The sequence below is a fragment of the Falco cherrug genome, chromosome 6 (genome assembly GCF_023634085.1).
Source record: "Falco cherrug isolate bFalChe1 chromosome 6, bFalChe1.pri, whole genome shotgun sequence".
Lineage (NCBI taxonomy): Eukaryota > Metazoa > Chordata > Aves > Falconiformes > Falconidae > Falco > Falco cherrug.
Genome location: NC_073702.1, coordinates 85,883,017 through 85,908,706, shown reverse-complemented (window position 1 = coordinate 85,908,706; position 25,690 = coordinate 85,883,017). Strand labels below are relative to the sequence as shown.

Below are 25,690 nucleotides of genomic sequence, written 5' to 3'. Positions count from 1 at the left end.
GAGATTCAGCCTTGGTTTCAGCACAGCTTTTCTCTTTACTCTCTCTTTAGTTTGTGGTTTTATCTGACAAGTTGATGACCAACTACATTTTTTCATTTTTTTTTTAACTGTAATGTCTAAAATTGAAGTGCCTTCTACAAGTTAGTATATACACTACAATTTTTCTTCATCTCATCTCATGGAATTCTGTGTGGGAATTATGCAGTAACGCAGGTTGTCCCTAAGCCTTCTTGAAAAGAACAGAGTAATTGCTCATGCAAAATTTAGTTGTCTTCAGTCTTTATCAACCTGGAAAACAAGGTAGCCTTTCCTTTTGGGGTTAATGAAAGATGCTGGTGTGTAAGAATGCAGAGTATTTAAACTGCAATTTTCAGTGAAAAGAACCGAAGATTACATTGCCAATTACAAGGGAAGGTGGTAAAACGGTTTCTTTAATGAGAAAATGCACTCAGCTAATAGTTTTCAGTAAATATTTGCAAAGAAGTTGGCTTGCATTTTAGAGCTCATCAAACAAAGTAAGATTTTGCTGTTTACATAAAAAGTAATAGTTAGAAAAAAAAAAGTTAACATTTCATGTAGGTAGCAGGTAGTTACGTCTCCACCTCCAAAAGTAGAAATGATGTGCAGGAATGGAAAGGAAGTTACTGCTTCCTCATAACTACTGATAGTGATGGAATATATCACCATTGCCGTCTTAAAAGTTCTCTTGTAAGTGTCAAAAAAACAGACTTTCAAGGTGTTTATAATAAATCTGGGCAAACACCATTTTTGAGCACTTTTTGGCCTGCTGCGCTATTTCTCATGGTTTGCGATGAAAAATGGAAGTTTAAAGTCGGTGATACAGGGCTTGTTTGATTGGGGACTTGAAGGGAAGCTGGAGAATCAAACATTATAGAGCCGGTACACCAGAGTTAGAGGGAATATATGCCAAACTGGACAGATTCTGTATTCCACTATTAGCTTTTGGTGATCTTGGTAATTGAATTTCGGATATGTATGTTTCTTTGATCGATTTTTATAAAATACCAGTAGTTTAGTCTTCATCCCTACCTGTCCACTAGGAGGTTGAATTTCATTGGTGATACAGGGAATGAAAGCAAGACTGGAAAGGAAACCGAAGCAAGACATGCGGAATATCTCTCTTTCTGCCCTAAATAAAACGCGCTGACAATTGTACATGAAACGCTCTTTGCCCAGTGTGACACTTAAAGGAAAGGGCTGTGTTGTTGCTGTGTTCCTTGGTCTCTTAAGCTCACAAAAGTAGCCCAGACAGTTTGCTGACCTCAGATAGACCTTTAAGTCTCTGACTTGTCAGACAAGAGGGACAGCACTCTTAATTGGCATTCAGATCACAGGCAGCCACTGGGCTCAGCGCATAGCCAAGTGCTGCTTTAGGATTTAGACAAAGCCACTCTGGCAAAACATCACAGTTGTCAGGGTAGCTGGCGGTTTCCTAAAGAACTGTTACATAATGGAGAGACTGAGAAAAGCTTTAGGATGCAAATTTTTTTTAAAGTAAAAATTAAAAAAAAAATAAAAAAAGGGAGAAAAAAAAAAAGTGGCTGTAATTTGTGAAAAGAAACTTTCCCCCCTTCTCGCCCCTCCCCGGATGATCTCATTCATTGTTTCCTCCTTCTGTTTAACTTCTCAGGGTCATAAATGTAGTTTGCTGTTTAAAACTGTAGTGATGTCACTCCAAAGGTATTTTGTGGAAGAGGGAAAGAGAATTATCTGAAAGTATTTGGGAATCAACACTTAGAGATGTATTAGCTTTACTCCGGGTCAGCTATTTGCATTTCTTCTTCTTTGTGCTTAGTGTAATGTAAACTGGGAATTCAGCTATAGAGTGAATGTTTACATTTGAAACATCCCGCGGAACAGAAGCGAACGTTGTGTTTATTGCTACAGCTGCCTCCTCGAGTGAAATCGTGATCTAAAGTCTCGCTGGTCCCCGGCCAGATTTACAACCTGCCCCCATGTGCTGATCCCCCCTGCACAATGCGAGGGTTTGACGCTTCCTGGTACTGTTCCTCCCCTGCAGTACCAGTGTGACATCACCCCGGGCACCGCTCCGAAAGTCGCCGACAGCCCCTGCCCGCCCTGGGAACAGGGTAGAAGAGGAGCAACTGCTTTGCACCGCTCTGGGGTTGTGCAAGTGAGCACCACAAAGGCTACTTGGAGAAAGGGCTTGTGGAGCTGCGCTCGGAGTGGCGTGGGGGGCTCTCATCTCCATCACAATGCACCAGCTCTGCCCTTGGCTGTTTTGGCATAAGCAAATTTCATTTAGTCAGCTGAGTTCTAAACGCTTTAGCTATAATATGGCCCCGTGTAACAAACTGCTTTTGAAAGCGTACCACTTTTAAATATTTGTACAAGTATTGCTGTCTCACCCCTTTTAAATACTGTTCCAACCACTAGACGTTGCTTATTTATTAAACAACAAACCAGCAAAGTACTTTCAGGCAATCTGCTGAAGAAGGATTTCAGAGAGTATCTATGTTTTTAATAAACATATGATCAGGTTTGTTTTGGGGTTGGTGGTTTGCCCCCACTGCCCCCCGGGGAATTAGGAGGAATGAAGTATGGAGGCAGCCAGAGAACACAACTTACTGCACTCTTCCTACAAAAATGTGCTCTCTTTCCAGAGGCTTGGTCCGTGAGGAAGGATGCTGTTCTGCCAAAACCTCGTTGTTAGCTGTTTGAGGGGTCCTTACAGAAACACTTCAACGTTACCAACTTAATTTCTTACCTGGAAAACCAGGACAATAAGTGACCTTTTCTAGCTGGTCTTGTGCAAGTTATTAAAAGGAGATAATGAAGGTAAGTTTGGGAAATCTGAACCGTTGGTAACACCGTAACAGTATTGGTAGTTATGCCCAAACGTGTTGGCAGTAGTCATGACCCAAACCTCCTAGAGCTATGAGTCCTTGCCAAAGCAGCCTGTCACTAATCCTGGTCCTCCCGTTGTATTTCGTTTGGTCTGTTGCTAGAGCAGCCCTGCCTGGTGGGCAGGGTCCTGCCTCGGTCCGGGTGGCCAGGGCTGTAGCAAGAGTCACAGCTTTAGGTAGTTGCTCCTGTGTAGGCTTCAGTGCTCTGGAGCATTTGATTTGAAGACTGCATTGTCCATGCCAGGTTGGTTCTGAGGGCCTTTTTAATTGCTCCTGCTACCTTTGTTCACTGCCAGTCGTTTCTGACACTGAGGTGGTGTCTAAGTGGTGCCATTAGCTGCGCCTCGTCACTCGCTCTGTCACCCAGTCTGTTGGCTGCAGCTCCCTCGTTGCTCTGCATCTCCTCATATAGCAGCCCGAGGAGTTCATTTTTGCAGGAGACCGTCACGTACACAACCTGTATGGAGTCTTTGCCACAAAATGGGGACTTCTGGCAATTTCTGAAAAGAGAATTTCCTTTCCATACCAGCAATTAAACTTTCACCTCATTAAAACCTTTGGCTAAAGTTTGGTCACCAAAGCTTACAGGCTACACCTGTGGGCTGGGTTACTTCGTTTGGAGAATGTTGAACACAGTTGGATTGCTTGTGCTTTCTTCAGCATATTAATGAGTACTGTAGTTTCTCTGGCACTGCAAATTAGTCCTCCTTGACAGGACTTCAAAATAATAAGAGAAATATATGCAAGGGCTGCGTGGGTGCCAGGCTTTGGCTCATACTAGTCACCTTATCATTCCTGGTGGATGCTAGCTAACAAATTACTCTTTGGAGTCCTGAAAGGGCAGGCTGGCTGTCCCCTCCTTGCTTACCTGAGCTTTTGGAAGGAGCAGCTGGTCTATCCTAAAGACCCTCTGGATCCAGCAGTCAGATCTGATGCGTGTGTAACCACCATGTAGTGTTTTGTAGGAAGTATTTAGCCTTAAGTAACAATAGTCTGGTATGAGACTTGCTAGGAATGTTAGCTAAGAACGTTAGCTTGATACAAAAATTTCTTTTTCATCTGCCCAACTCTGTTTTTAGGAAAATCTCACCTTTCATCAGAGCACATAAAAAAAAAAAAAAAAAAAAAGAAAAATATGGATACAGCATTCATGGAAAAGGGTTTTTTAAGAGAAGAGCATAATGAAACACAGTAAATCAGAGGTAACCGCAATGCTATAAAGCTCAGAATGTTCTCATGGTAAAATTATGTTTCTTTCTTCTCTGGAACCTGTGGCTGACTAGTATCATTTTTTTGTTTATTTGTTTGATGCATTTAAGACTTGCAATTTCAAAGCATTTCTTTAGAATGTTTTCATAGCGGTCTCATACGCATGCTTAAATATACACCCTGTAATAAAGTGAATGTAAACATACGCATGTGTTTTTCAGGATGCTGTTAGTTTGTAAAGCTTTAATACTTTTATAAAATAACCCATATTTCTTTGCAAATGCTGATAGTGATCTCTGCTACATGCTCTTCTTTTACTGTCTTGCATCTTTTACTTGAAACACAGAATCAGTACATGCTTGTGTGTGTAAATGAGATACCAAGTTCTAAACTCCTCCTGATGTTGGAATTCAATACAGTATTTCTCCTAATTAGTAGCCTTTGAGTCTCACAAAGAATTTTAAGTAAACAAACAGAGAGCGGATGTGTCTGCATGTAACTTTATGTGTGGTGATTATATGAATGAGTAGTAAACACCCTTATAGTTGTAGTTTCTGTTTAGCATATAGCTGACTTATTTGACAGTAAAATAACTGAACCATGTTTGTGTATCTACTTGAAGCTCTTTAAGCATTTCCCAGCTGTTTGTTGCCCCCTTCCCACCTCTTCACATGGTGACAGCAGAAGTTACCATTCCCATCAGAAATTCTGTAACAAATTTCTAACTCTTGGTCTAGTTTACTACAAAATCAGAAGGGTTAGCTGAAACCATTGCATATCTGCTCACGTGCCGAGACAGAGATGATGATATACTTCGCTAAACTGGTGCCTGGCTCTTTCTAGAAGGGGGAAGAAGGGGCTACAAGCTGAGACCTCTGCATGGGCATTCCAGCTTCATCTTCTGCTGTAAGCAGTGTTCATTTAGGTGAGCAGTGGTGGTTCGGGGAATTAAACTGACGTAAGAAATTACCCTATACCAAAAAAATAAAAATGATAAATTTAGCTCTTTGTATTACTTTACTGCAGGTCAAATGAATGGTAGTGTTGATGCGATGCAGCGTTTGCATTTTTTCAGTGGTTGGGTGCTACTGTATTGTGAAATTTGATTTGGGATTATGGTGTGAGAGCTAGGAATACAAATCTCAGATGACTAACAGAAGACAATGTTCTCTAATTTACAGCTGTTAGCGCACATTAAAAGCTTAAGATAACTCTGAATCTGGTATTTCTTCATATATGAATATACAAGCTGTAGATATAGTCTCTTTTTTTTATTATTATTACTTGCCAGATTTTTCTGTTTGTCCAGAAAGAAACAGCAGGGAAAAAGAAATGTCCATGTCATCGTGGGGACTGGTTGTACAATTGAAACTGCTGGGTTCACTACATATATCTTTGCCATAAGAGCTAACAGAGAAAATGAGAGCAACTATTGTTTTGTCATCCTCTGTGCTTCCCAAAGGATGGTGTCTCTCTGGAAGAAGCCCCAAAATTAGCTTTGCCTGGAGTTTTCTAGATGTACAATGCTCCCTGCATTTCTGTGGGAGGTCTTGTAATACTACAACTTTTTATTAATCTTTTTGGTCATTCTTTTGGTCTCTTGGGGAATAACTGCTATGAATACAATGTGTATTGCTTGGCTGGCCCAACAGAACTGACGCTTTCGTATCATTTCCAGCTGAGCAGAAGTTGGTGGGAAGAAAGTAGTGGCTGTTGTTAAAAATGTACAGAGCTCTGTAAATCACCCGGTGTGGACGTCTATAAAAATAGAACTCTTCTGTTACAGATGAAAAAAGCATTAGGGGGACCTCAGGTACATTTTGATGTTGGTGGAGGCTGTCAAATTAACCTGTCAACAGTAGGATGTCTAGTAGACTTGGAAAAGTGCTGTAGCATAGGTTTTCCTCTGCTGATCACAGATTTCCTTGCCTGTTTCACCCAGAGTGAAAGAGCCTCTTTCTTTCCGTCGCCTGTAGCCTGTCCTCCTTCTACTACTGTGTATTTGTCATCTTTAGCCCTTCCTTCCAGCTGCATTCTTACTCCCTGGGCTTTGCTTGTTAAGCTTTTCATTTGTGAAAAAAAGTCTTCTCTCAGCAGGTGCTGAATATGGAATTATTCAGTTCAGTGGTTAAAATCTGGCAAATCATAAGGTGGGAGATTAGGATTTTAGCTATCTCTAGGTGGCACTGCCAAGGTTGTGAAATTAGCACGTTAGGGTTTGACTTGGGAGGAAAGGCCACTGGACTTGTTCATTGTTCGTGTTGAACTCGCCTACAGAAATGCTGTGGTGGAGTGTTTCAAACTGCTGAAAACCAAGAGCTGGGTAGATGCCACGAAAGGCTGAGTGAAAACAGAAAGACACTTGAATACATCGTTCTAATAAGAATAAAAAATAATGCGGAGGTGCTTTATACGTACTTTGTATTCATTGAACAGAAGGAAGCGTGTGCATGCTGACCAAACAATTGCTTAAAGCGTTTACTTGGAGCGTATTAGAACGAGTAGCTGTCTGCAAGCAAGACTTTTCACCACCTATTGTCTGATAAAACTAGAAGTAAAGTTCTTGTTATTAAAAATAAATCTTGTTAGTTCCTAGGGACATTTCTGTAAAAAAGGGAAATCCTGCGCATTGAAGGCTTACTATTTTTATGGTGCTGTTTTGGCAGTTGTCCTTGTTTTCGTATTCACTATGAGTGTTAGATGAGTGACCTTACATTCATAGGGCTCTTATTTAATGCAGACATCATCTTATAACTTGTGGCACTTTAATGCCGATACGAACTTAACGGTGCATGCAGAGGTGAGAGGATAGTAAACTTTAAGCAGGAGGCTAAAACCGCAGCTTTGCTTGGGGTTACATATTGCAGGCAGCACAATGCTGAACAGGTACAAGGAAAAAAAAGCCCAAAGTGTAGGAAGACAGCTAATTATAGTAATTGCAGCTGGTTTCAAAGTACTTCTAACAGTTTGTGCATAATGCTTACTTGAAAGCATCAAATGGGCGCTAGTTGTGAAATAGAACACCTGTTTGTTGTTGAGCATGTGTTTATGCAGATGATTTTTGTTGTCAAAGCACCTTGATGTAGAGTAGTCCTGTTTACATTTACATTCTCCCCAAAGGATTAACAGTGTTCTCTCAATAAATTTGCAGTCTATTCTCCTCTCAAAGGCTGCTGTTTGGAGGGTGGTGTGAACGAGGCAACAAGTGCTTGCTAATCACTTGAATATACATAATTAGCGACAGTCTGGTGCACTGGAGTCTTTGTACAACCATAACAATACTGATTGGCGGCAGCAGCAGATAACAATAGTCGTGGCAAGGTGCTATTTGTTGAATATTTGAAGGTGTTTTTCTTTTATATTTGCAGTAGGCATTTTGAGTTAATTATGCCATTATTCTGGAACACTCTTACTATGTTGTGTTAATGTCAGAGTTAAAGATCAGTCATGTGGCCTCTTTTACACAAAGGAACAAGACCTTTAGTAAATCCTTTGCTGCTTTTGAGACTAAGCTGGATTATTTTTTTCTTCCTTCATAATTTTATGAGACTAAGGTGAATTCCTCCGTCCCCCCCCTTCCTATTGTTATATAACCTAAGTCAAACTGTAAGGGATGTTTAAAAATGTGAGAGATGAATCTGTGTGATGATAACTCTTCTTGCATTCTGCAGTGATCATTTTTACAACTGGCTCTTATTGGACAGGTTCAGTACTTTAGAAAACAAACACAAAATCGTTGATGATAAAATCTCTGGATAACATAGACTGTAATGTAATAAATACGTCAGAAAATCTCTTTGATGGCTTTTCGTGTTTTTTATGTTCAACCAAAGTGTGTTTTAATATGGAAAATGCTTAACATCAATTTAACTTAAGGGAAGATACTGGAACAAGTAAACTATTTATGAAGGTCTAGAAAATGAGATGACTCACTGTGGATTTGGCAGCGTTAAAATGTATCAAACTTCAAATTTCCTTCTATTGACAAGGTAGCAATCTTTGTGTACACAGAGAAGCTTCGGATGTCGTGTCTTGGGTTCAGTCAGGCTTCTGATATTCTGCGAACAACATTTTCATAAGGAAACAAGATGAAACAACTGTGAGGTTTGTTTCTAAGAGCAAAACTGTTAGAAAACTGTGCTGAGTAATTATTAAAGGTTTTAACAAAATGGAAGTGAATTTGGAGTAGAATCTTGTTAGGCTGTTTCCTGACTTCTGCCTAGGCAGTACTTCCAGTGATGAGGTGAGTGATGGAGAAGAGAATGGTTATTCATGGTTTGAGGTGTCTCCACAATGGAAGGGGCTGCAGGTGTGCTGGAGGATGGGATTAGCATTTAGAATGGTGTTGGTAGTGTGGAGATTTGGCGTGTGAGGAGCTGGAAGCTGTTCAGGGGGAGCGAGGTCGACCTGCGTTCTAGAATGATCTGCTTTACGAAGAGGTGAATGGATAACGAGTGGCTGGGTAAGTACACTCCAGAAGAAATTGCAGCGGGTACCATGGATCACAAACTGGGTATTAATTATATCTCAGTGCTGTGAAGAGGGCAAACACAGGCATGCATAAACAGTAATAGAGATGCCTCTTTCTGCTCCGTTGAGCAACACGTTGTTAGCTGGACGACTGCCTCCAGTTCCGGGTGCTGCAGTTCCACGATGCTAAGTACCCAGCAGTGAGAGTGCTCTAGCGATACGGGAGCGTAACCTGTGAGTATAGGTTGGATGAGTTGCAATTGTTAAGGCTAAATAAGAAAAGACAAGTGATAATATAACCTGTTCTTCGTGCATACAGCAGATAGGAGAAGAAATTATGGTTTTAAATTGTTGCAAGGCTGTTGGCTTACAAGCCAGGAAAACTTCTTTCAAGTAAATGTAACGTTAGGAATAGCCTACTGAGTCGCAGCAGTGGCCCATCTAGCCCGGTATTCTATCTGCAGCGATGGCAGAGGAGATGCTATTCAGGGAGAGCTTGCAAGCTTGGCCATTTTCTTGCCTTTTATTCCCCTTGCACTTACCCAGTGTCCAGAACTGTCGTATTAATAAATTAGGTGGCATATCTCTGTGTGATCCTTCTACTATCTATTTGTGGACCTGTTTCTCCAAGTGCCTGAACTATTGTGTATTTGTGTTGTGTATTTGGTGAACAGCAGTACTGCACTTACTGAGTGCCTTTATGGTTTTGTAAACCTCATCCTTCTCCTCTCCAAACTAAAGAGTTCCCATCTTTTCATCCTGTCTTAGAAGAGGTGGTTGCTCCGTCCACTGCATCATGTTGGTTGCCCTTCTGTCTACTTGCTCATAATTCCGCTATGTTCTTCCTGAGGTATGGATGGAGACAAGACTGCACAGGGTAATGAAGATGTGGGCACAGAAGTATCAGAAAAATCATGTCCTTTCTCTTGTTCTCAGTGTCCTTTCTGACATGGCCAACATTTTGTCAGTTTTTTTGCTGTTGTACATGAACTTATGATTTCATAGAGGTGTCAGTGGTGAATCCAGGACTCAACTAAACTATAATTTGTGGTTCTAAGGTAAACATTGTGAGGGATAGTTTAGGTTATTTTTTTCCTAGATACATTACTTCACATTTATGTCTGTGATGTTCATTCGTCATCGCTGCCCACTCAATTTGGTTAGATCCTTCTCTTTTTCCATGCCATACTCATGGCATTTGATTGTCCACTACAGTGTAGTATCATCTGTAAGATTTCTTGGATTACTCTACTGTCCAGGTCATTGATGAAGATGTCATATAGAAATGATGCCAGCATGGATCCCTGAGGGACCTCCTGACTCTTTCTTATGCTGAAAAGTGACCATTAAGCCTTATGTTTTGTTTCCTCTCCCTTACCCACCTTTCAGATTGTATTTCTCCAATCCTGTGGCAACTTAATTCCTTTAATTGTATTCGGGGAGGAACCTTGACAAACACATTTTGCTTACTGGATGCCCTTTGCCCTCATGTTTCTTGCCCCCTTGTGGAACTCCATCAGGTGAGCGAGACAGGCTTCCCCTGCATAGCAGCGGTGATGGCACCTTCCCAACAGACCCATGTCACCTCACGTGCTCTGTGGTCTTACTGTAGACTCTGGCGACTTACCAGTAGCAGAAGTCAGACTCGCAGGTAGTTTCTGGGGTCCTTTCTAGAGTCTCGTTGTTTGTTTGAAGTTGTGTTGGCAACCCACCAGTCTTCTGGGCGCGTGGCCATTTGTAGGGATGGGTTGTACCTCACCGATTTCACACTTCAGTTCCTTCAGCACTCCTGGCTGACTGTCATCCAGTCTTGGTGACTTATTGACATCGAATAATTCCTGCACGTTTACATGAAATCATCTAGCTTTCAGTTGTCTACTCCTGGGAATGGTCTGGGTTTGGGTAGCTTGCCAGTGTGTTTAGCAATAAAGGCCAGGGCAAATAATTCGTAGTGCTTCTCTGCTGTGGCCTTATCCTTGAGTTCCCTTATCCTCGAGTTCCCTTATCTCCATTTTTCTTTCTGGGCTTTTGTTACCGAGCAGTAAATCCCACTGATTTCTTGTCTGACTTCCTGGTTTCGCTGATGAGCATCATTTGCAAGAAGCTCTTCAAATTCTTTTCTAGTTCTCTTAATTTTATGTTTACATTGCCTGGACATGTTTTATCATCTTTCCCTTTCTTCCTCATTTGGGCAATCTTTTCATTCTTAATAGTGACCTTTTCCCTGTAATCACCTTTTAACTTTTCCTTTAAACCATCCAGGTGGATTTTGGCATGGAGGAGGGTGAGGAAGGGAGAACTATGTTACTTTCCTTTTGAATTGTGGCCATTGTTTTTTCCTAGCCTTATAGTATTTTCAGTAGTCTTCTGCCCATTTGTAAGGTCTTTTGAGCTGATCCTCCCCCGCCCCCCCTTTTTTTAAACTCTTACCTATATTTTTCTGTTGATGTTGAATATTTGCATATCAGATTTAATTGAGCAGCTTTCTTCTACTCCAGTGCTAAACTCCTGAAGCATTCAGATAGATTCCTGGGAGATGGAGAAATCTTCCACTAGAGAAGCAGTATATTTTAAATAGTAAGTTAATAGTAGTTAAAAGTAATAATAATAGTAGTTTCCATCCTGTTTGTGGATCCAGGGGGATCTGTGGACTGCCTTGGAAGAGTCTACAAAAGGTTACTGAAAAATCCCGGCCAACTTGTCCAGGGCATAGGATGCAGCGCTTCTCTGGGTGTTTAGTACTTCATGTTTCTGCTGGAAAATGTTAGGGTTCTGTGAGCTGAAAAATTTTGAAACTTGTTGTGCTAAATAAAATCTTTAGGTTCTGTAATGCTTAGAATTCTTGAGAGCTCCTAGGCAAGTTCTGTAGAAAATGGTTTTCTTGCAGCCTCTCAAGATGCATAGTAAGAATACAGAGAAGTAAATTTGTGTAGAGAGATGGGAATTATGAGTTCCATTCCAGTTTCTCTTTTAATATTTAATATTAAAATGAATATTTACATCCTGGAGAAATAGTGGAGAAGAAAAATGATAGTGCTTTTAGCACTGGAGAGAATGACTTTAGAAGATGAGATTCTGAGAACCTGTGTGGCTACTGAGGGGTATGGGATTGCCTTGCCAGGAGAAAGAACCTTAATGGGGAAACGTAAAAAGCTCTTTAATGCAGCAGCGTAAGGAGTAGTGGAGCTCTGTGACTGAGTTTTGAATCCAGAGGATTCAGAACTAAGATAAAGATTGAAAAATACTAAGGAGAGCATCTTGCTACTCTCAAAAAAAGACAGAGTTTTGGAAGATAAGCACTAAAAAAAACCATTTATTTATTTATTTATTTATGTTTTGCCACTGTAACGGTGGGAAGTTCTGTGACCTCCTTGAAGAGTTCATCCTGAAATGATGAGATGTTCCTTTTTGTCTTAAAATATATGATACCATGAATAAAAATCACACAATGTCCTATATAGATTTGCACAATAGATACTCAGATTAGCAGTGAAATGTAAACTTGATAATTTGTCTGAGGCTTGCTCAGAGTGTTATTCAAACGAAAGAGTGAAAATCCAGTTGCTCTTTGCTGAGGACCCCGCTGACGTGTCGTTTGAGAAGCACTGTATCTATATTAAAAGATAAAATTACTGTAGTTCCTATTGTGTTTCATAGTCTTTCTTAGCTGGGTACTGCAGTTGCCACCACTTTGGCACTTTCATCCTCAGTGTCACGGACAGTTAGAGCTCTCTTACTGCCTGTGGAGTGTCCACATGCTTCCTTTGCTGTGTATGTTTTTCTCATTATACTTGGTTAAGCCCATTAGTCCTTTAAACTTTTTGATGTGAAGGTACTGATTCGTGGTAATCAAGTAATTTCTTAATATTGTTTTGACATGCTAAGTAAATGGAGTTGTTTCAAGACACCGTCAAGGCACTTTCTTTAGTGCCTGGAGGGTTGCTGGGTCAAGAATATAAATGTTGTATTTGTGGTGGCACAAATACAGACTTGGAGAGTGAGGGAGCTGAAAGTACTGTGTAAGTCACTGGTAATTTTCCTCCTTAAGCGAAGGCAGGCGTGTTGTCATTGCTGCAATTTCACCTAAGGAGCAAATGTGCGTGAAGGATGCGATGGGGCAGCGTGACCATCCTTCTACAAACGAGGAGCTGTGTGTTGTCTGCTTGGCGCTTGTACAGTCAACAATAGATACACGTACAGCCCTCCCACTTGGTACTCGCAGAGCCAGATCCTTTAAACAGATGCCCAGTGTGTCGGGGAGAAGGGGGAGTTTGGAAAACAGTAGCGAGAGGATGTTTTTATACCTCATCAGATCTAATGGTGTGCTGCTAATGAAGGAGGAGATTCAGCTAGACCCTGCCTGGAATATAGCCCCCCCTAGCCACCTTGTGATGGATTTAGCAAGACTACGACTTGTCAGCTGATGGGGTCACGCATCTGATCTTGCAGGAGACTGTCCTATTCCTGCCCTTCTCTATCCCCCACCTCTCCCATCTATTTATTTATTTATTTTTCTATTCATTCATTTATTTATTATTTATCCCTATTGGACTAGTGAGCTGCAGAAGTGGCAGATGAGACAAGGAAGACCACTGGACTGCAGGACTGGAAGGAGCAGGAGGCAGGGTTTCTCCTCAGCTGGCTCAGCTGGGGTGTTATGAAAAATTGCACCTGGAGTTCTCTGAGGGGTTTTGTTAGAAACAGCGGAGTCTGAAAACAGACTTATTTTGGGAGAAGGAGAAACCTGTAGAGGGCTAGAGTGTTTCTGTAGCTACTGATCATTTCTCCCTTGACCTCACCTTATTCTGCCCCATAGGGAGATAAAAAAGTACATTAGAGAGTGGCCAGACCTCCGGGAAATGTTCCTCCCCTTCATCATCTCGGATTGTCTGAAGAGGGGTTGCTGTCTGTAACCAGTAATCACGTCACTGAAGTTCAGTCCTTCCCTCGCAAACGGTGATCTGGTGTTACGAGACCAAGCTGAAACTAAAGAGTCCTGGTAAAAGAATTAACAGAATTAAACTGTAGACATCCAGAGGAAAAGCTTTTGTTCAAACCCTTTTGGCTGTGCTGCTGATGCTTGCTGCTCTTATGGGTGCACTCAGTAAACAACATTATGGAAGGCTCTTAGAGGAGGCGAAAAATTTCTGTCCCTTCTCCCTGATGGGGAACTCGGATTCCCTGGGGAATGTCAGCATGGAAAAATGCATCAGCGGCATAACGGGCACTCATCTGCAGCACGACCCCCAGAAGACAAAGCAGCGTTTTACCTCTCGGGATTAACAAACATGTGTCAGCCTTAGTACTGCTGTTTGGTAGTCAGGTGATAGACTGCCCATATGTCCTCGTACCTCATTCTGGCATGAGATCTTTTTCTTTTTTTTTTTCTTTTTTCTTTTTTCTTTTCCTTTTCCTCTTTGGAGTTTGAAATAAAAGGATAGCTTTATTCCATTGTCATTTCTTCCAGTTTTTATGTCACAGATAGACAATTTTAAAGGATGTTTTAAGAAGTTCTGTACCCGAGTTTATTTTTCTTACTCTAAGTTTTTATTGGAAAGGCTTCTTTGTTTGGTTATCTGTGCTGGAGACACACAGAAATGTTTCAGAACGCAGATGACTTTCATCAAATGAAACTTAAGTATATAAACAGTTATGCTATAAATGCTCTAAATAGGAAGATGCATGTTTAAGAGTTCTTCAGGCACCTACACAGCGCCAGTCCCTTCCTGTAGCACAGCATGGTCCTTTTGGCGGTGCCAAACTGCACAGGGGAAGAAAAGAGGGAAGGAAAAGGTTTTTTTCAGCCACTTACAACTTGACCAAGTGTCCCCATCTCTGTCTCTGGGATTTGGACCAGTGATGGGAGGAGGGTTTCTTGACATAAGAAGAATAATTGTTTAGTTGTTAGTGTTTTGCAGTGGGGAGAAATCGAAGATAATCTGTGGCTTCAGAGTATCAGGAAGATGAAAGATTTAATTTAAAAAAACCTGCAAGCCTGGAGAAATTGTGTTTTCTGTCTTGGAGTACTTTAGGACTGGCATTTTAGTACTCTGAGGCAGTAATTTGTAGTTCACTTTAAGCAAATCAGAAAATGGGAGTGTTACATCAGTGTTACGCAAACATCATTATTAAAAGCTGATGGAAGCATAACCTACGGATTTCCCTTCACTCTTACATGTGTTTCTATATCCATTGCAGATCAGGCCCTTATATTTCAGTTATTTAGATTTTTACCTGATTTATGATTTTTAACGAGAGTTGCAACTGTGATTCTTAAGGAATTCTGTAATTCATTAAAATAAAAACAAAAGACACAACTACCTCTTCACAAACGTTTTGATTAAAATGGACATTTCTGAACCTTCTACAGACAATACCCGCTCAGATGTGACAGCATTTGTGACATCACCAGTACAGACTTTCACAAGGATTTTGAAGTCAGTGTTGTAAGTCAGTTTCCATTTTGTTTTTATTAATTAGAAAATTGTGCTGTTTACTTTCTAGAGGAAAAACCATCCACTAAAACCGTATCAAATTTGTTTAGTTCAAAAATAATGCAAATAGATACTTTTTTAAAATTATGGTTTCATTATTGGTGGCTATTATTTTGGTGTCACAAATGTTAAATATTTGTTGCCAGTTAATTACTGTGTGTATAATCAGAAAATCAGAAAGGCCAGATGTAGGAGGAGATTATCAGTGTTTTCTCTTGTATGAAATTTAACTTCTGCATTGAATAAAATAATTGAAGGGTTTGCTGAAATCTATTTAAGGTCATCCTATAAGTTACTAGACTGCCTTTTGCATCAAACTATTTTGGAGGCTAAGCCATTAAAAACTTTTCAGAAATTCAGATGAGGGAAAAAAAACCCCATACTCAATGCAGAGAAACCACAAAATGTGTGCCTGGTCGTGGAAAAATGGTAGCAAACCTCATCCTGAGATTGCCTAGGTAAATCTGTATGTCTTATCCAGGTCAGTCATCTTTCAGTTCCATCTTGTGGCTGAAATTTTGGGGTTCATAATTTATAGCTTTGTTCTAGAAGTTTCTAATGTGACTGAAAATGAGGCAGAAATTTTGTGCTAGTAAAATTGCAGTTGAGGATTTTGCATTTCTTCTTATCAGTCAAGCTTTCTCTTAATTCAGAGGACTGGAAAAACTTGAAGCAAAAGAATTTTTAACACCTCACTTGAATGTTTATTGCAATTGTAATATAATAAAATCATGCAAGATAAAATACTGTCAAATATGTATATTAAAATTTAACTGTGTTTTGATTCTTATGTGAGTGTTAGGAGCAGTTTTACTCATTTTAAGGCAGTGAAATATTTTAGAAATACTTTGAATCCTGAGGTTAAAAACTTGAGAGATTTTTTTTTTTTTTGGCATCTATTACTTTAATTATAGCCTGCTAATTTAAGAGAATACTGGCCAAATTGTTCTGATCTTCTTGGCACTGTTTCTAGTATTGGAATATCACATGGTTAATTCAAAATATCAATTTATAGTGGGACCTCCATGTTGCTAAGATTTTGTTAATATCGTTAAATTGTAATAACTACTTCACAAATACCTGTCAAAGGGTTGTATTTCTATTTTTTCAAATTTTTTCAACTCCCAAATTTTAAGTGATTTTTCAATTATTTGCCAGAGTACAGAGATTTGTACATGTTCCTTGTAGTTTACCTAATTTTTAATCTGTAATTTCTGGGTACGTGTGTAAAGAAAATGTCAGAACATGTTTTGACACATATGTCGGAATAGACTTTGCTGGTATACATGTGAAATTGCATTAGGGAAATTCTTGGTTTAATACTGTGGCAGAACTATTGTGGCATTGTTGCTTAGGGATGCAGTTGGTTTTCAAAATTTGTTTCACTTCAACCTGATTTTCTAGCTGAACTGGAAAACCAGAGTTGCAGTCCCAAGGTGGACCAGCACTCCGATGAATCAGTAGTTAATCTTGCAAATAAGTTCATGCTGATGCCCCTTATCCCTTGCATCCTTCTTGCCCCCAGCTAGTTCCCTGCCCCTCCTTTGTGCCGATACTAGCGGCATGGTGAGCTGTAACTGTTTTGATCTGGTCAAAACCTATTTTCTTGGGTTTTGAATTCAATCGTTTTGATGTGTGAGTGCCAGGCTGATGTAGCGGAGCAGGACATGGGATGCCCTGCACACTTCCTTCACAAGTGTTCCTTGTATTTCCAATATTCCCGACTGCACTGTGCTGGTAGTAGATTATATTTAAGGTGAACCAAGGTGGCCAAGGGCTGGGACATGAATTCACCGTCAATACTCTCAGGTTAGTATGAGATTTGTGCTAAGACAGAATTGCGTGGCAATTAAAGGAGGAGCCTGCCTATGCGGAATGTTTATTCCCATTTCCTGAATATAAGATTCTGATTTATTTAAGAAAAAGTGCTCACACGAATCTGGAGATGCTCCACAGCATTCAGGGTGCTGGTAGGTGTTGGGTGCTGAATTGGTGGGAGCGCGGCTGGCATTGCCATGGTGCAAACTGCTGGTTACGTGGTGACATTACAGAATCCACCTAGAGTTGGAGATGCTGAATGCTTGAAAATCTGGTTCTGAACTCTTCTGATAATGTGTTCCTGTGAGATGACTGATATTCTGCTGTTGGCCATTTGTGGTGTTAAATCCTTTTGTCATAGTCCTTCCTTTGAAACTGAAACCTAATCCAGGCTTTCTGTTCTCACTCTGCTTCTCTCCAACTGTTTGTTTCCGGTTTTTTTCCTTTTTTTTTTTTTTTTTTTAATTGGTGTGTGTTTTGTCTCTGAAGCCCTTTGGTTCTCTAGTAGGTTTTGGTTTTTTTTTTCTTTTAATATAGTTAGCAAAACGGTATTTTATTTGTTTATCATGGAATAACAATATTTTCAGTGTTCCTACAATTGTGTAACTTTACACATGATAATATTTTTCTTTCTTTCTTCTCAGTACTACATACTTAAGCAAATACTTCATTAATTATTCTTGAGTGGTTAATTTTAAACTAAACACAGTATATTGAGTATTTCAGGTTATTCCTGTAACTGTTTATTAATTCAAGTAATTCTTCACTGTATTTCATCTCGTGTTGCTCAGCTCACAGGTGTAGCTTTGCCAGTCTGAAATTCTTCACATTCTTAATAAACTTCAGGAGTTTTACCGTCTTGCTGTATATTCAGTAGTGATCCCAGATCACTCTTGTTTATATTCACTAAAAAGTTCCTACCAGAGAACTGTAGAGAATCACGGATGGAAATTTGACTGTGTAACCCTATTTTATCTCTTCCTTTTACCCCGTTTCCCATTTCTGTTCTGTTCCACCACACAGCTTTTTTCATCCACACAACTACTGTTTCCTTAAACTTATTAAAAGCTTTATAAAGGTTGAAATAAATTGTGTCAGTCAGTGTTGATCCATTTTATTTTCTTGACATTCTTAAAGAAATCCCATATGTATGATGGGCATGATTTTCCTCCTCAAAGGCAGTCCTGCCTTGTTTATCTTATGTCAGTTTGTGTTATTTAAGTGTACGAATAAAAGCAGAATTATAGACAGTTTTCTCTGGTTACCATCCAGCAAAATGACTCAAAATTTCCAATATATTTTTTTTCATTTTAATATTTCTGGGTTCTTCTTCAGGGTGGTGGGCTGTAATTCTCCGTTTGTAATCCTTCAGTTGAACTGTCACTATTGAAGCGTAGCTGGTTTTTGCCAGTCGTTTTCACCTTACTTATAATTGCTTAGTAATTGTGAATGTATTCTGGTTCTGGGACCCCTTAGTACCCAGCACTCTGCTCCAGCACCTCCTTTTTGATCCAGAGACACTGGAAGTGTTTGTCTCTTACCTGAAGCAGATTTCTGTTGTCTCCGGAGGTGATGATGGATACAAAGAAACCGTTCTGATTCTTTGCAAATACCATTATGCTCAGTTGCAGACTGTAATTTTTCACCAAATTTTCATCTTTTATTTTGCTTGAGCTTTTTATTTCCCTTGCTTGGAAGCTGACTACATCTTACTTTCTGTAAGCAGTACTTCCAAGATGTATTAATTTTGCCGTTTAACTCAGTGTTTCCTTTCAAAGAAGCCCACCCTTTCCCAGCTCCACCCAACGGGTTCCTTATCTTCTGTGACTCCAGGACAGTTTGGGGGCCTGAACAGGATGAAAAGCTGGAAGTGTGTGGTAAAGAGCAAGCAGAGACCCTGAGAGTTGGATGGTGTGCTTTCCAAGTTTTGAAGGTCCTTATGAATGAAGTGTTTGGATTGCCAACAAAAATACTGCAAAATAGGAGCCAGGAAGAAAATGGGGGTGGCGGTGGGGGAGTGGATTTTTGAAGTCTTTGTCTCCCTCCGGTGCCCCGTGCTGAAGTTCAGTTTCACCTTTAAGTTTATGGGGCAATTCCTTTCCCAAGTACGGTGGAACTGAAATATTTTGTGGTTACTGTTAAATGGTTCTTGAATTAATTCCTCTATACTGCGCGGATGAAAAGGAAAATAACTCCCGCTCACGCGTTTTAGAGCCAACGGTATCAAGGAGTATTAGTGTCAATAAATTATTTCTCTGAACTTTATTATGTGTGATGCTTAGCCAGTTTGAGAGAAATAAAAAAAATCCTTGAAGTGGACACTATTTAAATTTGGGGGCATGGGATTTTCTGCAATTAACTAGATTGCTATGGTAGGCCAATATATTAAGCTCAGGCAGTTTTGCTGCTAATTACACACAACTTCTCTGGAGTATCGGATATTCAGATCCATTTTATGAATATGGTAGAGAGAATAACAACTGTAAAACAAAGCACTGTGCATGTAAGTGACTGTTAGCGTGTATTTCAGAAGGGATAAATGCTCACCATATGGTACAATTACTGTGTCCAAGTTTTCAAATTAGCTTCTCTCATCCTCCTTATTACTGTCTTTAAAAAGAGAGGAAAAAAACCCAACATGATTTATCTACTCTGCAGCAGAACTCTTGACGCAAAACAGCAGCCCAGTTCTGTCCAGTTTTTTTTTCCTAGCATAATAGAGGCTGTCGGACTTTTTTATACTAATTACTGTGTGAGCCTCAGATGAACCCCCTTCAATTCACAGGGCTTTGTTAAGGGAGGAGCTGTCAATGTGTCTGCCCGTTTGCAGCTGTGCTGTGGCTTTAGCTTGCTTAACATTATGCTGCTTTTTAGACTTGACAGAAGGGATTTTTTTTTTTTTTTTTTTTTTTTTTTTTTTATTAAGGCAAAGCAGCCTTGTAGCGAAATGGTTTAAGCAGCTGCATTGTGGGGAAGCACAAAGAAGTTATTATTGTGTCTGTTTAGGGGGGTCGGATGGAGGGGGGAGATATTCGGCTGCTGTTGATGCCGATTGTTGACTTGCCATCTGCCAGATAGGGAGAAGAAAAAAATGACAGCTCCAGCAGGGTGTTCAAGAGGTTGTTTGGAGAGACGCATAAACATGTGCAGATGTCGAACTGAATAATGGCAAGAACTTGAGACGGTTTATGATGCTGCTGTTGTGTGTGCATATACAGAATGAATGTATGTGGAGATTTGGTTAGGAGGAGGGTACATATTAATTATCATTGTCCCCCACCGCCTCCTTTACTTCTGTTAATTAGTTCAGGAGTTTAATATCTTCCCTCCCTCCGTTGTTTATTCCTAAAAAGAGCCTTTTCTTGTAGGGAAGAAAACTTTTGATTTCTCCATGTGGTGGGGTTAAAAAGACCCAACAACTTAATAAATTTGGTACTCGTGGAAGTAGAAAGACTAATGCAGTTATTTCAGCCTCAGACATTTGGCAGACAGGTGCTATACAAGTTCTTACATAGCTTTGTCTGTCTACCTCAAGACTGATATGTTGCATACCCCTACTATTGCATCCTGAGCTTTTCTTATGCAGAAAGTGCTGATCGGTGAATGTCGAGTATTATATAGTAGACAAGTAAATGCTAGGGGTTAGAATGAGATTAGCAACTAATTTTCTCTTTCACTTGATCTTATTTTCAGTTCTTTCTCCAAAGGCAAGGAGCTGGTCAGGCATAACTTACATTTTCCTGTTTGACAGTTGCACATAAAATAAATTTGGATCACTCTATAGGAATACATTTTTCTTTCTTCCATGAAAATCCTTTCTTATTTCTTGTTTGGTGATTTCTGCTGCTGCTGAGTTTCCAGCATCTTCCACGTAACATGGAAGAAATGTGAAAAAGGATACAAGCATGGAGGGTTATTAAGTTAGCCCAGAAAGGCTAAACGAGAGCATTATCTTATCCAGGTGATCTCTTACTTCAAAGATAAAAGTGGAAACGTTAAAATAATTAATTTTCTTCTCTAATATTATGTGACATTCAGCAGCTTGATATCTGTATTGAACTGAAAAATGGAAAATGAAACGGTGGTTGAGGTGCACTGTAGCTGTGGACTACAGACATGTCTTTCAGTTAAGTATATATTGGGTTTTTTTGGTCAGTGACCGCATGACTTTAATCTTAACCTGAAGGAACCGAACCACCCCTTCCCACCAAGCCCTCACCGAAAGTGAAGGAACCCCTTTTTATTGTGTTTTCCATCTTAGGTCTTGAAAGCATCAGGTCTGTAGGTCATCGGTAACAATAACTACTGATGGGAGCATTTCATGTCCCCTTGTACATCACTGTGGCAGTGGAAGAAGTCAGTTTTGTATTATGTCAACTTAATGTTAACTGAAAATTCAGACGAGGCTGCCTCCTACCCAAGTACCGATTTCTGCGTCTGAGCCTTGACAGAGGTCAACAGCCCTGCAAATGGAGAATTGCTTTTTGCCTGGTAGTTGGGTTGTCGGTTCTTCTCCCCAGAATGGTGCCATTTTCTGTGTTCTGCCATTGCTGGTGTGAAGCCCAAGGTGCTCTGGGTAGTGCTGCATTGCTGCTTGTCGCGAAGCATTTCATGCAACCAGAGAGTTCTCCTGATGTGTACAGCGGCAGTGGAGCTGTTCTTCCAGTGCAGGTGGTTTTGAGGAATGCTTCTGCATTTCTGTGTCGCAGACTGATCCTGTGCAGATGATGTGGGCTAAATGATAAAGCAAAAAGGTTGACTGTAGCAATGCGCTTGAGGAAGAAATGTAGATGAACGATGCTGGTGCTAGCTTTTTGGCACCTGGCAACGTCTGAGGCTAGGAGCACACCTAGTGACAAGGAGAAAGTCGAGAGGAGCTATTTTAAAATTCTTGCAATGTGCCAGCTTTAAAAGTGAGACAGTTTGCTTTGTGAAAACATGCTACCAAGTATACCAGTTTTAAGAGGGGAAAGTCACATAATTTTTGACAACACATTAATCTGTCAAAGAAACCCAGCTGAATGGTAATGCTATTGTCAAACTTCTCATACCCTTTTGCAAACAATGGAAAGTTGGAGATTTCTTGTGTAAACTGGAGTTGGCTGTTTTACAAAATGTAGAGAATATTAGGAAGATGTTGAATTCAACTTAGCTACATGGAAAAACCATTTACATGTTAATTGTCTGACAGTATATACATTTGTACCAAGTATGTGTATTTAAATCATTGCTGCTGTAGCCAACTGTCTTATTCAGTGTAATTTATAGATGAATATTTGTATACTTATCCTACTTTCAAAATATTGTCAAAATCTGAAAAAGATCCTTTGGTCTACTAGCAAAAACAGAAGAAAGTATTTTTTTCTGTTATATGAAGTATCACTTGATGCTGATAGTCCTCTATACAAAATTTATAAATATTTAGAAGTACTGAGAACATGAAGGTTTTTAGCTGTAAAAAAAAAAAAAGCGAGACAATATTCTAAAATGCGGGTTTTTTTCCTTTTGCATTTACCACAGATACATCTCAACATTATTAAAAACTACAAAACTGCTTTGAGAAGCAGCTAAATAGTGTAGCATTTTGGGCTTTGATCCTATAAAACCTTATGCAAGAGAGAAATGTAGAAAATGTGAGCAGTGTCTCTAAATGTTGCCAGGATATAGACCTTGGTTTTCCATTCCTGAACAGCAGGCATATTTAGAAAATATTGATCTCCTTTGTTGTTCAGGGATGCTGATGCAATACAAGACTGTAATTCTAGCCAGCATGTACTAATATCAACTTCTGTTTAATTTATTTATTGTTCTAATTCTTATCCTTCAAGAATGAAGGGGAAGTGAGAGTGATGTTGAAACTGGCAAGTTTTTCTTCCTGTTGGCTCAAAATGGACACGGTAAAGGTCAATTCTCAATTTGTCAGGATGTCAGCTAACCCAGTATTTCTTGTACGATTTTTTAAAAGGACAAGATTTTGTGCATATGAAAATTAAGTATGTACTGTAAACGTTTATTTTCCATGAAATGCCAAAAGACATCAGTAATTTTGTGTGGATATTCTGGCTGCCCAGTTTGAATACTGCATTTGTGTTTGAATAGTGGTATCTCTCTCTGTTCCTATTTTCCTCTAGATCTTTTTTGGGGGGGATATTTTAGAGAAAATATTATTAATGCGGCAGGAAAGGGTTGAATAAGCAGCAGGAGCTGAAGTACTGTTGCGTTTATACAAGATAACATGGTGACTCACTGTAGTCGTGATAGAAAAGGGTGGCTGGTGATTTGAACCCCAGTGAACCTCTAGCTGGAAACACACCTGTAGGTTGCATTCAGAACCTGGGGGGAAGGAAACCCCACGGTCAGGACAGGGAAAAACTTTCCCTGGAGGAGACTGGTCCTCCCTGTTTTTTCAGCTGCAGAGGTGCATGCTGCGAGGATGGAAAGCCGCTCTCCGGCTTCGACCTGCCTGGTGGCTGCACCTCTCCCTTGGGAGTGCTGTTTTCCCAGTAGGAGTCCTTGTCTTTGACACCCTACTGCTGCTTCAGGAAGAAAAGATGCTACCCTTTGCCTGCTCTTCAGCACATCTAGGCTGGCATGGAAGAGCGGGGGTTGTCCCTGCTGTCCTCTTCCATTGCTCAGCTGAGGAACTTCCAGAGCTCCTTCCCGAGGCTGCTTGCTGTCATCTGCAAAATCATGACATCTGTGTGGTTTTCATTGGTTTCTGGCCACACAGCTGTGAAGAGCTCGACATAAATTGACTGGTCTTTACACCTGCACTGGATTGTTGCGGTGTCATGGACAGTGAAAGGTGCTGGAACTTTCACACCTTAATTCCTCAGTTTGCAGGAAACTTAATGGAAGCTTCGCTGCGGTAGAAGTTGATGCCCGCATGTAACACAAAAGGTTCCCCATTTCCCCGTTGTGACTGGAAAAATTAATTTGTCTGAAGTAAGTGCAGATGTGCCCAAAATGTCATTTAGCATTACTGGGAACTGTGGGAAAACAGTTAGTATAAATAAATAATTGCTGTCTCACAGTATAAAAGGCAGAATCAGAAAGCGTTAGTTCCAAATTCTGCTTTTCTTCAAGCTGCTGGCAAATACTTGGGAGGGGATATATGATAAAAATAGCTTTTAAAATGCTAAGGCATGTTAGGAAAAATCCCATTTTTATTTAATTCTTTGGTATACAGTAAGGTTTTGTCTGATCTTTTGCATGATGTACAGTTACTCATTTACATTAGACTGAAGGACAGAGGAATTGTGAGGACAGGTGTAGTTTTTGGGTTTTTTTTAATCATGTAGTTTTTACAGTACCTTTGAACTCTATTGCAAATTTGTTATCATGAAATCAGAAGTAAATATTTAACACAAGCGCTTTACATTTACTGGTGTCTACTGACTTAATCAAATAGTCTGCTGATGCTTCTAATCGTGCGTTAGGTAACACTGCCCTCAGAGGGCCAAGGTAAGTAAATTCAATCTCAAAAACCACTGGCATTACTTCTGATATTTTACTTGACCTGACATTAATTACAGTTGTTTCTCACCAAAAAAAATTGCGTATGGTTGTTTCATTTACTTTTATATAATTTTGTTTAATGCTTTTAGATTCGCATTTTTCCCTCCTCTCTTTATCGAATGTTAGCCTAGAACTGGAGTTTGAGTCAACAAAAAAGTGCCTTAAAAAAGAAAGGAAAAGAAAAAAAGAAGGGAGGATAGCATTTGTGTATTATTTTTATGTAATCCATTTTAGTAAATTGATGACACAGACGAGGCAAATTTTTGGTGTTCTCTGCTTGGAGGGAGTTTGGTTCCCCCCCCCCCCCCCCCCTTCTCACTTATGTCTGTGTGGCAGCTGTTGCTTCTTTTAAGGAAGCAAGTTTTTGAACTCAGGTTTCTGTTGCTTATCAGTGCTGTATATTAAAGACATTTCCTTCACACCTCTAAAGCCATTTACATATTGAAAACTGTAGATGTTTTGCAAAAGTGATTTAAAAAATAGGTTTTGTAAAAATAAGATTATTTTTAAATTACCTAATAATTTTTCCATAATTGCTGCATTTTGTAAGGATTACAAGTGGTGAGACTAACAATAGCAACCATCGAACCTGAACTGAAGTGTAGGTTTGAAGAGAGAGTTTGAGTTCTAAGGTGAAGTAAAAAAATTACAAACTTTGAGTGCTACATTTGTCTAACATGGATTTATTGACTACTCACGGTTCTCAGAAAGCTCTTCTTTGTGAAGCTCCTCAGCAGTATCAAAACTACAAACATCGCAACACTAGAATAAACGTATTTTGTGAAATGTCCTGAAGGGAAGATTCTTGTTACTAGCTGTCAAAGGCAAAAGAGAAAAATCATTAAGGTTGCAGTACAGAGGCGAACACAGAGGCAGCCGCAAGGGTCATGTTCTAAACAAACCTTCATTAAGCATTCTTTGTTACTTGTTAGCCAGTGTATTATTAGATACAACATTAATTAAAGAGTTGCATGTTATGAGGGTGCTTTTTGCATGAAGATCAGATTGCATTTTCGTGTGCTTCAGGCATGTATTGCTGTCTTGTTTCATCTTTTGGGTGTATTCTCTTGGTAGTTATTAAAAAAGCAGAGCCTACCAACTTAAAGCTGTTTCTAAATCTGTATTTTGTGTGTGCATATGTATATATTTATTGTCTGTATGTATCTGTGAGATACATATTTTAGTGCCTCTTTTCTCATGTAGCTTTAAAAACTTTGACTGGAATTAAAATGATGTAGGAATGACTTGGCTTGCTTGGCTGCAGTGGTTGAAATTAGAGACCTCTTCTTACTG

At 39.8% G+C, this 25,690-nt stretch overlaps 1 protein-coding gene across 4 annotated transcripts in view; it reads left to right on the top strand.

Annotated features, from left to right (window-relative positions):
• The window catches only part of AKT3 (AKT serine/threonine kinase 3), a 161,972-nt gene that overhangs the window by 55,398 nt on the left and 80,884 nt on the right, over positions 1 to 25,690 (top strand). Inside the window, exon 2 of one of the 4 annotated variants that reach the window (XM_027801498.2) lies at positions 14,938 to 15,013. The exons of 2 other annotated variants lie outside the window; for them this stretch is intronic. The gene's annotated coding sequence lies outside the window, so the exon portion shown is untranslated. Of the gene's footprint in view, positions 1 to 14,937; positions 15,014 to 24,324; positions 24,344 to 25,690 lie in introns of those variants that run through there. One more of the 4 variants, XM_055714541.1, reaches the window with a different exon arrangement.